General features: G+C 40.4%; 1 protein-coding gene across 1 annotated transcript in view; it reads left to right on the top strand.

The window, feature by feature from the left end:
* Positions 1-16,937, top strand: part of LOC111265950 (guanine nucleotide exchange factor DBS) — a 155,049-nt gene that overhangs the window by 49,898 nt on the left and 88,214 nt on the right. The gene's annotated exons all lie outside the window — the stretch shown is intronic.

Genomic DNA, 16,937 nt, shown 5'->3' with positions numbered 1-16,937 from the left:
GATTTCGTACTAAGAATTACCCAGGTAATTGCATATCATTGTTAGTAGTGATGTTGCTATTACTGCCTTCAATTCGAGTGATTTTCGCTGTCTTTTCAAATAGAGATTAAGTACGTTAAGCTCAGGAATAAAGGAACGTGAAACAATCAATGGACAGAAGTGCAAGCGAAGGACATCGTTCAAGATGAGCACGCTCAGAGTTCTAGGCGCCGTTAATACTGCAGCTAGTACACGCAATACACGTAGATATCGCAGTACATTATATGAGATAATAGAATGGGCCGTAATGAGAAGCGGGTGGAGGTTCCGCTGTTATAGCCGGTAATCGTGGCCGGCCAAGCTGCTTTGCGGGTCTGCTGAGGCGGCAATTGCGGCGCCCACTCCGCCCACGGCTGCTGAACAAATAGAGACCATCATCGGGACTCACTGACCGGCTATGGATGATAAACTGCGGTAGAGCTAATGTTAGGCTCGGTAATTGATTGTCCTTTAGGACGACATCAGCGTGCACTGGCGGCATACGACTGGTAGAGTTGACCTGGAATCTATTGCACGATATAGACGGAGACGAAGCAGAACAAGATCAAAGAACAGGGATAACGTGGCTGGCAAAGCAACCAATAAGAAGTGAAGTTGAACAGGAATTAGAAAAAAAAAAAACAGACACGATGGCAGCAGAGAAGATCAGCACGAGTAGGCAAAGCATCTTTATCGAACCAATATAGCTTTATAGCCGAAGTCATTAGCAACCAATAGTCACTTTAGAAGCCTCTAAATTTACGCTGTCTCTAGACTTTTCGGACCTCAAACCTACAACTGATTCTGTAATAGTAGTGAAATCATAGTCGGCTGATATAGTCGTGACGCTAATTCGATCTTGTCGCCTATCCTTTGCTTGAAGTTCAGTGTCTTTTTTCATATTTAAGTGTCCGTTTATTTCGTCAACCTGCCCCTCCTCGAAATCGCTCGCGGAATCAATGCAATCCTATGGCGAGACTAAATTAGACCAATGTTTTGCTCAATCAGAGTTAAGTTTTCATCTGCTTTGACAAAATATCAATCGCGGCCGACCTCTTCGTACGACCACCCGAAGCAACTTGGCATGCTGGGAAACCAGCCATTACAGGCAGACGGAACGAAAAAATTGTCATTTTCTACTAACACATGGTAACCGACAATCACCGTAACGGTCCAGAGCGGATCCATAGCTTGTACGCATGCAGAGTTTATGAATCAATCTGTATGGATATAAAGCTGTGGGCATCGGCAAGTAAGCGAAGAGGGAATTGACTTTTAAATCGAAGACACGATATATATATATGTATATATATATATATATATAGAGAGAGAGAGAGAGAGAGAAACGGGCTGCCTCATACACTTGATGTCACAATAAATGGTTTTTGGATGTTTAGGGCATAGCAGAGAGCCTGTCGCAATCGAGAAGAACATTTATGAACTTCGTGAAAAGCAAGCATTGCTCGATAAACTGGAGCTAAAACTTTATTTTAAAATGTTTATAGCGAATATACGCTAGATGGCTAAATCGGTCCCTTTAGGTAATTTTATTATAATATCATGACTTAATTTGTGTGGGGAATTCATCTGTTTAATGCGGGACTACTTGCTAGGGAGACCTAATACGCTAGAGTTTCGCCTGACCCGAAACTGCAACAAGCCTCGAAGATGGGCTGCCGCCATTTTGGAACACGGTGCTGTCGAAAACCATTTTCGGAGGCCACATTAACGCCAACAAAAGTCAAAGTTGCGTATTGCCTCAGCACCGTGCAACTTTGACATCGTGTACATCATATCCAAAAGCGGAAACCTTTGTGGAGACGGCACTTCTACTTCCGCGGTAATAGCAGAGCAAATGGCGAATTTCCGCTGGCCGCTGATAATAGGTGTGCTTATGGCCAATTAAAACGTGAGTGGGAAACATAAGTCATGTTACTTCGAAGCGCAGGGTCTGTACTTAGGCAACAAGCCGAGCAGTGGGTAATCTCAATATTTCGTTAAGATTATCTGAGCGTTTTTCAAACTATCTGCGCATTTTTATACAGAGAGGTATCCGCCATTGCAGCATCGTCCGCGAATTACGTGTAACAACAAAAGCAGGCCCTTTGGGGCGCCCATGGATCATTAATACAAGAAATATTCTTTACGTATTTAGCGTAAAGCCGGACAGCAAAACGGCCGTACCCGACCAAAGGCCAACCTACAGTCGGCGTGCCGCAATATATATATATATGCAATAACCATGTGTGTAAATGTAGTATTTTATAAGGTAGGAGATTTATGAAAAGAAACTAATAAGGTTATGAAAAAATCAACCTAACTTATATCAGCAAGCCACCAGTTGATGGCATCTTTCGAGCCATTATATAACCTATAGAAACACTGTTAATCGCTCTCAGGCAGTGGATGCTATATACTCTAGTCACAATGCTCAGTCGCACTCGATAATATGAGTAACTTTGGTAGCCTATGTGCCAGCTATTACAGAACTGGTAACGTTGTTTCTTAGAACAGATAGAACTTCATAGAAACATGCACTGCGACCAACAGAAAATGGCTGAAATATTGTTTACGGCGGAAGCTTATCTTATCTCTACATATAGTATTATTCCCATTAGTTGGGTTCCAATTTTGATATAGTGTAAACTGTACGAAAGATATCATCAAACTGATACGATCTTTAATTCAAATTTAGACAGTAAATAAAAAGAAATCAAATCTGGGTCGATAAACTACTTACATTATCTAATTACTGCTTCAAAACGAACGATAAGTTACCAATATCCAGTACCGCTAGGCGATCTAAATTGGAAATATTTATACAGTCGTAAATTACAAACGAAAAAAAAAAGGCTAAGGTGTATCATTATTGGTAATTTTCGGGATATTTTACAAGTGACAAAAAAGTGATAGCAAAAATCTCTTTAAATGCCGTTTAGGTAGGTGCATGTATGTATGGGTCGTGTGTGCATCTAGGGGCTGAAGTGAAGCCGGCGACGAGGCGTGAGATCTTCAGCGATGAAGTGCTGAGACGTTATTCCTTGTCCAGCTGTTCTGCATGTCTTCATTCATTGTAATCTCTTTTTCATTCTACAAATAAAATAGGGAATAAATTATTTATGAATGCCAATCATTGTGTCACAGTAATGAACTGTGCACGGTACACATATCAGACACTAAAAATAATAAAACAATAATGATGTCGTCACTGAATATCATGGTAATAGCGAACTACGGCAATAGCAAAGGTTTTAATAGCGGCAATGTTCATGGGCACCGCCAGATAGATCTGTTACCTAATTCAGATATGATGAGATAGAACTAGATGCTAGATCTAGGTCCCTTTGATAGGGCAAACGACCTATTATTTAGACTGGATTAATTATTGTAAAACTTTACCTGCTGATTATTGGTTTGCTATCTGTGGTGTATAGCTCAAATGTGTCCAACGTATCACGCTCGAAATGCAATAACAAATAACATAAAATCAATACAAACCAAACACGCAGCTGTATGTGTAGACGATACGAAATAGCCTTATCTTTTGAAAAAGTAATCTATATTATAATTGCTAGATGTGCCAATAATTACTATACACGAGCGTGAAATAGACATGGGTGCACACAGTCACCTTAGCCCTCTTTATTAGTTTACCCCTCAATTTCTGTTACTGCTGCTATTCAGAGAGCCTTGAACAAAAGCCTAAAAAACAGCCTTTAGACCTACTAGTACAATATTAGACAAAACACGGTTGCAAAACCTGAAAGGCGCTATACATATACCTATATGTGTATAGCGCCTTTCGGGTTCTGTCACTGACAGGGAAGTTCATCTCACACATTCCGTTAAATAATTGATTATGTGTAATGGGAACTTTTTTTCTTTAGGTTCTTATAAGTTTATTTATAAAAAAATAAAATAAAATAATTAGAGCCTAGTCCTTTATGCGACAGGTGAAAAAAATATTGGTGCTAATAGTCCGTAATAATACTGTAATTAAATTTTTGTAATTAATTACTTAGAGGCATTTGAATTACAATCTATGTTTATCCAAACTGAATCAGTTAACCATATTTAATTTTTGAAAATGTTCAGCTATTTTATTGATCGATTGATTGATTGATCATAACCGATTCTCGAATCGATAATAATGGTTTATCACTTAGGTAAATAGACAATTACCACACAAAAAACCTTCTAACAGCAAAGGTATTTGTTGCAAGATGTTTGATTAATCTAACTGGGTCGGGGCGTATGGGCTTCAAATCTTATCCAGCAGTGTCCGATTGATGCTCCAAACAATTAATAATCATGCGACTCGACAGACCGAATTAAACGCTTTTGTGGTTTTTGGCGTTTCCTTTGCTTCCTTAAACAACTTTTGTATTATTGAATAAGATTTATTCAACAAAACAAATGGTTCCGCTCAGCAAATGAAAGCTCAACTAATATTTACAACCCAGTCTTCACCAGAGGTCCCGTCATTTCTAGCTCTGATTATTAATGAGTGAGTGTCTACCAATTTGTCTAGCGAAATAGTAAAAAGATCACCATAGTAGCTCAGACGCAAAAACAAGCTTCCAAACGTAGCGGACATTGCCACACGGCGCCTTTTTGCTGCCAATAAATTGTTTCGACCCTATCCTACCTTTAAAAAGCCATTAACCCTTAAATATCCGTAAATCGATATCTACCTATGTAGTGCATAAGGTATCCATGCGAGGTCCTAGCGTCAAGCTAACGTTTTCGAGTGACATTTGGGCGCGTGGTGAACTTAGACGCGAATGACTAGTACGAAAAGGAAAGAAAATAGACATCTTCCATATGATTCTATTTGTTATACTGAATTGTTTTCCATAGATTTAGAGACTGAATTGTTTGGTAGGACAGGTTTTCTTCTAGGACGGCCAGCTGGTAGCAACCTCATTGAAAGTTTTCTACCTGTTCTTACGTCAGCATATATTCTTCATGTTGATAGAATCAATACGTTTAAGGAACGACGTTTTACGATATTTGTACCTGTCAGACCGTCGCGGATGAGACCTTGTACATTTGAAGTATGAATGCTAATACAAAGACTACACTCACCCACTTCAAATTGTCAGAAATTTACTCATTAAGCAAACTTAGTCATAGCGCTTATTGACTTTAAACTCCGGTTTTCTAATAGCTTCAATCGACGAACGCCACCAGGTGGCTGGTAGGTAGTTATGTACATGTCCTGAAATATGCGCCTTGCCGTTTACGCGTACCAATATAGAGCATTAATAGATATTTTTTTAAACAAGCTGTCAATCAAATATGTCGAACATAACAAACAATAGATAGTGGTAAGTAATGAAAATCATCGACCTTGATGTTCAAGCATCAACCAGATGCTAACTTGTAGTTATCTTAGTTCATAGGAGTTGATTGCAATGTGTCTACATACATGGTAGCTGGACATGCTTGCATCGATATAAGTCATAACCTGGCGATGATAAAAATGGAACATCTACTTTGAGCCAAAGCTAAATGGGTTAAAAGTAGAGGGCCGCATAAGGCGCAAGGGGCTAGATTTCTTGTTTAGTCTCTAGTCTTTGTCAGTAACCGTCCTAGCAATCGCGGTTCGTTCAAATAAGCTTTAAAAAATACAACAGCACATATAAACCCGGATTATCACTGTGAGACACAGAATCTCTAACCTACCTCTCATCAGCATACGAAGTGATGAGTAGCATATTTTCGAAAACATTCTTCCCACTCTAAACGCAAAGTTGTGTTGGCGATTGCGCTTTAGAAATTATGAATTTCTAAGTTACAAACAAGTTTTAAGACAGTATGGCTTCCTTTAATTACCTAGCGCATGCTCTGTTAAAAAATAGCGTCAAGTAAATAATTACCGAAAATTTTCCGATGCTATTGGTCTCTTTCCTGATTCATTACGACTTCAATTTCCATAGGGATTTCCATAATTACTATAGCTCCATATAAATACTAATAGCTAAAACTAATAAACAAACACTCAGGCTTTTTCGTGCGCTGAGAACAATGAACCAGTTGATCTAAATAAGTCTAGCTGGCGCACGCAGACACGCATCTATCAAAGACCTATAGATAACTTATTTGATCAATTTTCAACATGGCAAAACGACGTACGTATATAAGTCAGATTTTGATAATTGAAATAGGTGTCCTTGCTTACTTAGAAACATTATAATGTTAAATAGCTAGGCACGTCACAGGTGAGACGTTTGTTCAGCCGAAAGCGATTTGTGGAAGTGTTGTTAATTGGGTCAATTGAAACATGCGGGCAAAAAGCGCCGAAGAAAAGGCCTGCACCGATATCAATGTACAATTAAGAATAGCAAATCCTCGGAGAACTCGTTAGTCGAAGGCTAGTGGCTTAGGCCGGAATCGTTTAGGACTGCGACCTTATGTAGAACACATCGAGTACTGATTAGCCAGAAATTGCCATTTGGTCACTTTAATCATGCATAGATATCAATTTTTCAATTCAATGTTTTTACTTCTATAAAGGCGTGGAATCCTCAAACAGCGTACATATCGAAGTATATGGAGCTTTTTTTTTGTCAGACGAACCACTCTTCTACGCACTGAGTGTGCCTATCTTTTTGTTTTTCTATTATGACGAGAACGTTACTGCTGTTACGGATAATGCACTTGTTTTATGGTTTGACCTGGCGAGACCTATAAGTATGCATACGAGGGTCAGTCCACAACGAAGAAGTTCGCAAAGATAAATGATAGATACCCTCCTGAAGTCTACCACGATGGCTGATAGGGACCGCTGATGTGCATCGCGCTCTTTATGGATAACATCCACCTGTCAATGACATCGTCACACTTCCGCACAGAGAAGATCTAGCGGCAAATTAAGACGACATCTCCGCTGCCCCTTGCTATTTCCTGTTGTGCATTTATAAGCTTCTTTGGCACGACTCGCTATTGCTACTGCTATAATATGCGAAAGACGTTACAAGCTCGATGACAAATCCAATGTAAGACACTTCCGTTGCTCCGGTGCTAGAGTAGGAGATTATTGTTGTCTACCATTTGAAGTTTTTGAACTTCTGGGCATTTCGAAACGAGACACTTCTTGAGCGCTTTCCCCGATATTCTTAGAATTGGATTTTGCCAGGAAATCATTCGTATACATGTACCTGTGAGTTGGAGCGGTTTTTATTTTTCTGTTTTAGGTTTACTGAGTCGGGTTGAACCGCATGAATACTTGAGAATGGTCGTTGCATAGGCTGGAAGGTAGAAGCCTGGATAGCTTAAAGCGTAATGTATTTGCCTACTAATGTTAGGGATACGTTGCGGTCCAGCTTCGAACCCAGGCATAGACAGACTCGGACCCAGACTGGAGAGAGACTGGGAGCCAACGAGCCGCGTGATGTAATGCCTAGCGGCGAAATCGGAGGTAAAACTCGAAATATAGAGGATCGAAGATGTACCCGATTGACCCTTGGTCGTCGGCACACGTACGAACCTGGATAATTCTAACCCGATCCGCAAGTAGAACGACAATACAGATCAAGTCTAAATCGCGCAGTTATTATATTTGTTTGCCCAAATTTAATACTAACCAGAATTAGACAAAATTACGATTATTTTAATGGCGCAATGGAGGCTAAATACGACAAAACACAGTTGTAACGACATTTACATTACATCGACCACTAGTTCAGAGTGGAATCCAGGCAGTGTAGTACTTAAGCTGAAATCTTAAAATTCAATTCTCACGATTACCATAAATATAGCACCATAGATAACGATAGGTCAATACCATAAACGACTGGAACAGTCAATGTTTTTACTCCGAAATAATAATGATAAAAATAACAAGTTGGGCACAGGCGATTTAAGCTAAGCCATGTTGATAACTACGTGATCGTTTCCCTCTGTTTTTATGCACAAAAAAAATGTCACGTTGCCTGGCCATCCGACTAAAAAGAACGAGCACAATCAACATTAGTAAAAGAGAAGGAGAAAATATCGCGACATCCTATGATTTCGAAGGCGATGTCGTTCCCTAAACGCCTGTCCTCCTTTCTCTTCCACCCCCCTACATACTCCCAAGTGATTCCTCCATGGCTCGTCCGCCGCTATCGATCGGCCGATGTTGATGGGGGTTTAACCTTTCGTGTTGAAACGAACGTTTTTCGAGTGGGTGAACGAACCCACCGTTGAAGCCGCTGTCGGCTCAATAAAGAAAACCCAACTTCACAAGCCCCCTATCGAGTAACAAACAGCATTAAAAAACTTTCTTGCCATTGCTGTCTATATGTCATCGCAACAACAATAACAGCGCATCGGCGGGGGCGGCCACTTACAATAATATCCACTTTGGACAATTGCAGTGGGCATTATTCGCGAACGCCTACGGTCAGCTGTCTCGTACCCGGCGGGGCGGAGAGCGGGGGCTACATCGTTACCGTCGCAGTTGTTGCTGTGGTTTATGCAGCTCCCTCTGTGGATGGCGCTGCTGTTGCTGGCGCGTTAACTTTCCCCCATACTGGTAGTTTGGCTGGCGCTAAATCGTCTGCTTCATTTAATGATGGCATCGTGGCCGGCCCCCAGTCATATGCTACACAGAAAGGGGCAGTAGAAAAGAAAGCGCATGTATATTGTGCTTATTGATGCTGTTGTTATTATTCGGGAGACACGCTTTCCTGTCGATATACTGTCTTACTAGCTGCCCACCGACTGCCGACAACAGGCCCGAACGGTCGTCGTAGTGGCTTTGAGTGGCTAGTTTTTGTTTCCATTTTTCTTCCGCCTGGTTTACTCACCTGTCTGCCGATTCATTGCTGACCAATCGCATGTTCAGATTTACAAATTTGCATTGATTGCTATGTTTGGTAATCTTAAATCACTGTTCTTCTAATATCTGGGGGAGTGATGCTAGGACAGCATCGACAATAACAACATTAACGAACTCCAACCCTGCAAGCCCGGTAGACATCTTGCTTGAAGCGTATCACTTTGATTAAGTGAAATTCATACAGCGTAGAAAATACGGCAAAAAGCACAATTGCTATTCAGTAGGAACAGGTATAGCTTTACAGTTCTAACATGGTCAGAACTACAAAACGTGAATGTACTCTCTCAAGCATTGGGAAATAAATTTCATATTCCTTTCATTACGGCGCTGTCCTTTAGCTTACATTTTCCTTAGGTAGATCGTAGTCTGATATTACGATCGTCAGGAAATATACGCGATACATTTAGGACGCTTGACTCGGTTTCATACTGAATTTGATGATTAATTTAACGAATGAACATAACATGATCGGTGGCGGTTGCATGAAGGTGACTGCTTCAGTTTTACATAGGTGTCTTTTCATTATAGGAGTTTTCTTGTTGTTCTTTACGAAGATATTTTTTCACGCCGTTGTGAACATCCAAAGTGTCCAGGTAGATGAACTTCCCGCGCCGCCAATAACTTCTACTCTTCTAGGCCGTTTTACTTCCTCGTGATTTTTATGCATTTTATACGAATCAGCTGTTTACCACCTATAACATATCTATCCTGTATTCTAAATTTTACAAATATAAATATTATCCACTTACCGCTCGGACTATCATTGTCACTAAAAAAAAAAAAAAAACGTGAAAATATTATCTAACGACATTTATTCATTTTTATCACTTACTTGAGTTGGTTACACATTTTATGCAGACGCCATCCGATCCCTCAAGTTCCGAGTTCAACTATGTTAAATACGTTCTTCTATAACCCGACAAGCGTAATATACCAGACGGATTCATCTGGCCAATTCAGTGTTTATGACAACATTAACAAAAGGCTCAGACTGTCGGAGTAATGATTTTGCAAAAGCCCTAGCTAACGTCGTCTATTGAATAATGGCATTTCATTATTCGAGTAACTTTATTATGTGTATGTGACGCTCATTGTTATGACGACGATAAACGGCCGACCATCATTTGATGCTCTGATAATTGGTAATAAAAATATTTTGCTTCATGTCTTCAAATTCAATGTCGATACATTATATTTCATCGAACAACTGCTTTGTAAGCTAGAATCGCACTTACTTTTTAAAACAATCAACTAACAATATGGAATATAGTATGCGGCGAGACCCACGTAGATTGGCGAGTATTCAACTAATAAACGGAAAAAGACCGCTACTCTCTACCACTAGATGTTACAGAAATTTTGTCTCATGTATAAAACTCTTCTACTACGTCCTGTTACAGTTAGCCTTTTGTAGAAAGGCTTTTGTAGAACGTTCGCAGTTATCCACTATGTTCACGGACACAGCAACCAATCTCCGGATACCCTTCTCTAGGGCACTGATTTTTATATATTTTTACACAGCATTAGTTTCGCTCTCATCTACTTTATCGGTATAGAGGTAATTTATCTGCGATTTCGATGGATCATTTACATACATGCGGCGTATAACCGCATCGTCTAGATTGGCAGAGTGGTATTGAAGCTCTGAGTCCAGGACATGGCATAAGTAGTCCTCATAGAAGCACGTCACGTTGCTTCCGAAACTAAACGAGCGATTACCCTGACGCTCAGTGCGATAGATTAATATTCATGACGGCCTATAGCAATATTTGTATTAGAAAAAGAATGATACACAGGGTACTCTCTGGTTTGGCCTTATCTTTATTTAAATGCGAAGCTTCTATGATGAATGGAGAGAACCAGCTGGTTCTAGTTTGTCCCCTATCAGACTAGTCATCGCAGGACATTCACAGAAGCGTCCGGTAAAAAAAGCTGGTTCTAGGGCCAGTGAAACGGAAGAGTATATGAGGCGATGAAGCGAATCTGGGCCTAATTTGTTTGCGACCCTTTTTAGATTCCTAATTCCTGAGGACGTAATTCTGCGTTTTGACAGTAGCATTGATTTATTATCCAAACGATGGATTCTGGCCACAGTTACAAACGTTTGCTTCTCCCATAGGGTTTCCCATAGGGCGCGTAACGACTATACCGGACATGACACTGACTTCCCCACATTCTGTATACCCCTCTGGCATTTAATTATACATACATATATGTTAACGTTCTATTGCGTTATTCGATTCACTTACAATGAGTTCTGTTGATTTACCGTTTTTCTGTCAAACTGAATGTTTAAACGACCCTTTAGCTCCTGCGAATGTCAAGGTCTCTCTGATTATATCATTACGATTGTAATCGTTGAATTTCAGGTAAGAAAAGAGTACTGAATAGTTTAATGGGACGCACTTCAATGGTGATTCGAACATGGCCCGGAGACATGGTGGTGCCGAAATACCGATTTAGCCAAATTGCCTATGACTAGAGTGGGTATAACCTCAACAGTTTGATAACCTGTACGTTCTCACGCTTTGACAAAAATCGACTTTGTCACTATTCGTCTGACTAGTCGATGCGGAAAGAAATAATCCGAGAGTCCGAACGTAAGTTGCCAACTGGCAACAGAAGTTAAACAACTAATATGAATTGTCCTTGACATCCAGGCATTGGCCCAGTGGTTTGCTGCCATTTTCGCTCGATACGAAACACTACTCGTCACTCCAGGGTAGTTAGTGTTTAACTGCTGCATGTGGTGGAGATAAAGAAGGGAAGGAAAAAAGTTCCTTAAGGACATCGAGTCTATTCTAAAATCTTTCGTCCGCTTTGAGTCGAAACCGATCGAGAAAATAGTTATACCAGTCTGGCTCTGATTTGTACTCAGAAATCTCTATAATGCAAATAATGAATAGCGCTTAATATTTGTGACCATTAACGATAATTGTAGTAGTTAAAAGTGAATTTGTTCACACGTTGAATATAATTATAATATATAACTATATCAGTGTAAATAGATGCAGCTACTATCTACTACGGAATATCCCCCTACTAAAACGCGCTCAAGTCATTTGTGCACCAGGTCCTGAAATAGGCACCTTATCCTTACTTATGATAAAAGCGGTTATTATGTGTATGACGACGATAATTACTATTGCTGTCATTACGACAGTTGAGCGGCCCCAGAGTTGCTCCTGAAGTTTGCCCTAAGGAAGGAGTGTAGGGATTTATAATTTAGGAGAGTACGATCGATGTAGTTGCTCGATGTAAGGTAACCAGCAGTAACTAGCAGTGGGTAGCAACAAAATTACTCTTCCGATATATATGTCATGTATTTTGGCATTTTATCTATCACACCTAATGTTCATTGTGTGGCTTCCGCGCTAGCGACATTAGAGAATATTTAGCTTTCTTTCTTTTTACTTTTATAGTGAACAAGGGCCCTTTTGATGTTTGTAACACAAGTTATGACTAAACTATAGGAGATCAATTACAGCCGGATAAGCATTGATCTATGGCTCACTCAGTTCGGCCATCATACGATTTCCAAGCATTGACAACCCCTTAGGTTTTTGTCCATTTATAAAGCGTTTGTTCCAGCAATTCTGGCATATCTATATATATAATAGATTTAGATTTATTTTATATATATATAATAGAGTCACTCTAACAAATAATCAACATGTGCACGTGATAAATCATACATATGTCTATGTTGTGTCATTAACACAAACAAAGGTGCTCAAATTGTCTTATGTTTTCTAGTATGTCTAACAAAATCTAACGGAGTTAAGTCGATGCTGATCGAAAAACATTTTTACGCCAACTTAAAAATAAGACAGGTAAAAATATATTCGGAAGAACGCAGGCATATACTAGCATGGTATGGAAAAATATCACATGGTACTTAGCCATCCTGGCAAAAATCAATAAAAACGAATTGCACCCGTAAAAGGGGGTAGGTGCAAACTGAAAGCTAGTTAAATAAATCAATATAGCTTCAGTGGTGTGTCATATCAATGACACTGGTGGTTTACGGATAATAAGCGGGGGGTAAGATCCGCCGGTTAAAGGTCCCAGCTCAAACCGTAATTCTGTGTATTTGCTCCACGAAACACTGAAGAGCGCTCTGGTAGAAAAGAGTTGTCCCCATCTGAGTTGGCTAGATGATGGATGCACTAATGAAAAGAAACGCTTGGTCACCTCTCTTGCTATTTCTCACGGTGCCAGCTTCGAAGAACTTTTCCTCGTTCGGAAAATACCGTGGGCATTATGTAAAAGATTGTCCTGAGGCAACGACGAAAGGCCGCCCAAGCATGCGCAACTCGAACTTCGCCTTTGCCGCCTTCCGCGGCAAAACCACGCTGTAGTCAGGCTGGTTTACTTGAATAGAGGACAGAGTAACAGAAGTACAATGGCCTGGGGCAGATGACGAACTTGCAAGTTTATCTACGGAATCAAGGAGTTCCCCTTGGCTAAAAACATTTGAATGTTATCTACTTTTTTCAATCAAACAAAGCAAACTGCAAAACAGAATATATATTTTTTTATATATTTTATGATCTTATAGAAAAAACAGTCACGTATGGAAAAATACTGGTTATATTTCAAGTTATCAATTGTATTCTAACTATGAAGCGACAACGGACAATCGAGACAACCAGAAGCTGCACTTTGACATCCTAGGTGAGACCTGGAAACTATATATAAGCTTTCGTCGTTGCCACTTGACCGTGAACGTGAGGTATTTGGGATCAAGTGAAGGAGGAAGCTTCTCGAAATTTAGGCTGTAACAATGGCGACAATGGGGTGGGTGCCAGGTGTTCGGAGCAGGCGGTTCTAGATTACCTTTATCCTGGCCCTGTGCGTTCAGGGCAATTTTTTTGAGCAGGCATTGGTCTTGGTCGAGTTCTTACACGAACCGATTGCACGCGTATTACCTCTAGTGGTAACGCATCGGTTTCAGGCTCGACGACTCTGGATTGCGTGTATCGACGAGTAAAAAGCACCAGCTCTGGTTTTCTTCTACAGTACATGAAGCATATCAATTCAGCTCGAAGATACTATGTAACGATAGAAGATGCTCCAGTAGAGACTGTGGTTTTTTCCAAAGACAAAAACTCTGGCAACGTATAGAGCGTCTACTAAAATGTATGTAGAATCATTGTAAGACACATTATCTTTGAAAGCTTCTTAAAGTACTATGCGTCTCAGCAATCACTTACATTATTCAGATCTCAACTAGATGGTTTTATGAGAAACTTTGAGCAAATCTGTTTACAGTACGTACTAAACATTGAGTCCTTTTCCGTACGAAAAGCTGCAGCCGTAACAGACGCCCTGCGTCCAGTCTATGAATTGGGCTGAGTTTCGTGTCGCCCATTTCATGACCGTCCGCGAGTCCAACCCACCGTAGCGCTTTTTAGCAACGTTATAATGTCTCCGAAAGACGAAGTTTCTTACGCACGAATTCCAACCGCAGATTCGTCTCCTCTCTTGGTTCTTCCCTATATGTATATAGGGATATAGATTCCCTATATAACTCCGGCAAAGTCCTGATCTGGTAACCGATCTGAATTTTTTGGACGTACTGAATAACGCTTGGACTGAATAAGGTCTGACAGAAGAGGAAGTTTTTATAGAGACAGCCGAGAGCACGACTGGCCATTTACATGTGTCAGTGGCGCGTCTCCAGAGAGTTATATGATACAGTAGACAAAAATCTGGACGGAAGCTGAAAAGCGTTTGTTATTGTGGGAGGAAATAAAACAGTTCGACGCTCAAACTTTAATAGCACCTATTTCAACAGATGAAATTTGTCTAATTGTCTACTGTCTATCACACGCTATCGTAGTACGCCAAAATTCCGTAGTGCACCGTCCAATTCACGCGGATCAAGCGTGAGTAAAGGCTATGAATATAATTACGTCTTTTAACTAATGGCCATTTTGAATTTCATAAATGTCGTTTTTCGTTTTCGAACATTCGTGCAGACATTTTGTGGCTTAAATAGATAGATAGATAGCTCATTGCTGGTCAATAGTGAGTACGAAGTTTTTTTATCTTTATATAGAGTTGGCCGCTTGACGTCGCCGATAGCAAACTGTCATAGCGCCAATAAGAAAATTTCAGTTGCGCGCAGAAATAAATCCTCCTGACAAAGTTTTGAATGGAGCAAACTAACCTATCAATTCATCAAAAGATTTTATCTGTTAGCGTACCTTTCGCCCTACTGTGCGTCTCTGTATATCGTTGGCCAATCTATTTACTAATCGTATCGACCATGGCCAGCCAACGACGCTGTCCATTCTATCAGGTAAAAAAAAAATTACGTCAAGGTCATCTTTTTCTTGTGGGCAGAAAAATGGATTAGCTACCATTAATCACTTTTAATCTAATGAGCCTTTCTAACTGGGTTTGCAAAGACCTAGGCTCTGGCCTGGGTTTATGTAAATCCGTTTTGACGCTTCTCGCTGTTTTCAGCCTGAGCATGTCAAACGCTACTCTTTCACGGGTCATATCTCATCTCATGTTCGACGATCCTTTTCTGTTCGAATCGAATCAATTGGGGGCGAGCTCACCCACGTTTTCGGTATAATAAAAATCGTGCACAGCGTTGCGCTCGAGTTGCAGCAGAAGTTACCTCACCTTATCGCACTCAGTTGACTTGATGAGCTTTTCTAAGTTCTGGACATTGTTGTCGTAACTTTGCTTCGCCATAGGACTTGGACTCTGTGTGCGCGGTGCTCATGGGTATGTGTACGCTTTTACGCCTTTACGTTTGTGTGACAAGGAGCACGCTTATCGGTGACGCAGGCAATCGCTATGAAAGGACAGCGGAAAAGAGATAACAAACCAAAGAGTTAAAATACAACCCCCTCATCCCATATCATGGCCATGTCTAGTGTTTTCACGCCGGGCTAATGTGCTATATGTGGTGACTTTAACGACAACAACGGCTTCAACAAATCTTCACATTTTTTCGGCACGGCAAAGCCCGTCGTTGAAGCTTTTCGTACACAGTGTGCATTGATTTTGCAATGCCAGTAACTGCTATGTGTGAGGTGAATTTTCCCTAATAATTAGGTAAATCTATATTTGTAAACTGATCTGTAAACAAAAAAAAAATTGTAGTATTGTCTGATATTCTGAGAGAAGCAAAAATATGAACGGTTTATGTAATCATAATGCATTATAATAAGTATTTAGGTAATTGAGTAAACTTGCTCTTATCTAGCGGTAAGTAAGCAAAAAGGTTCTTGCTAAAGATATGATTTTTTTTTTACTTGTACACTCTATTCAGTTTAGTTAGTGCTACCATTGCTGACACGCATCGTCATTGATTGCATTTCTGTCTTTCTTCACATGCTAAAGTGGGCAGTTCGGAAATACTGCAGCCTGGTCATTGCCCCATGATGGAGCGTTGCCGGCATTATTCCATCAAAAAAAAGGTTCGTTCTGCTCAATAAAAGAGGGCTCGCAACACTCGCTAATGAATTTCGCTCTGGACTAGACGCAGCTCCAACACGCCCAACTCTGCAACATTTCGTCGTTCGTAAAGACAAGAGGCAAGTTCTCAAAGATTTGAATAACGTTCCCAAAAAGACTAACGGTAGTAAAAGGAACACTGGAAGACAACAGCACGATAACATCGTGTGCGATATGCCTCCAGCATGGGGAGACATCCCCGAGGGGACCGATGCGCGTACTTTTTTTCTCCACTACGTAACGCTAATAGGACAGGGTCACAGGATACATGCCTAGTGCAGGCTTGTCACGTAATTGTTAATTACGAATTAGAACGAAAATATAGCTGATATAATGGAGGATATAGTGTAGATGCTGCAAAGAAGCTGCCCAAACCCGAATCCAAAAAAATATACACAGAATTCAAACGGTGGAAGACATCGACGGGCGTTTGCAGACGTCTTCGTCGAGAACCGATCAAGCAAATCATTGAAGAAAGTTAAACTGCAACGTAAATCCCGAGAAGGCGATGAAAATATTCGATTTTTGTATTCGTACAGTTGTCATTAAGTGTCCGAAGTCCTTAATATGGTCAAAGTTGATATGACACGAGGTGCGGACGTCAGAAGTGGCC

The sequence above is a fragment of the Varroa jacobsoni genome, unplaced genomic scaffold, assembly GCF_002532875.2.
Source record: "Varroa jacobsoni isolate VJ856 unplaced genomic scaffold, vjacob_1.0 scaffold_1031, whole genome shotgun sequence".
In the NCBI taxonomy this organism is placed as follows: Eukaryota; Metazoa; Arthropoda; class Arachnida; order Mesostigmata; family Varroidae; genus Varroa; species Varroa jacobsoni.
The sequence above is the reverse complement of the archived record's forward strand: the minus strand, read 5'-3'. Positions and strand labels throughout refer to the sequence as shown.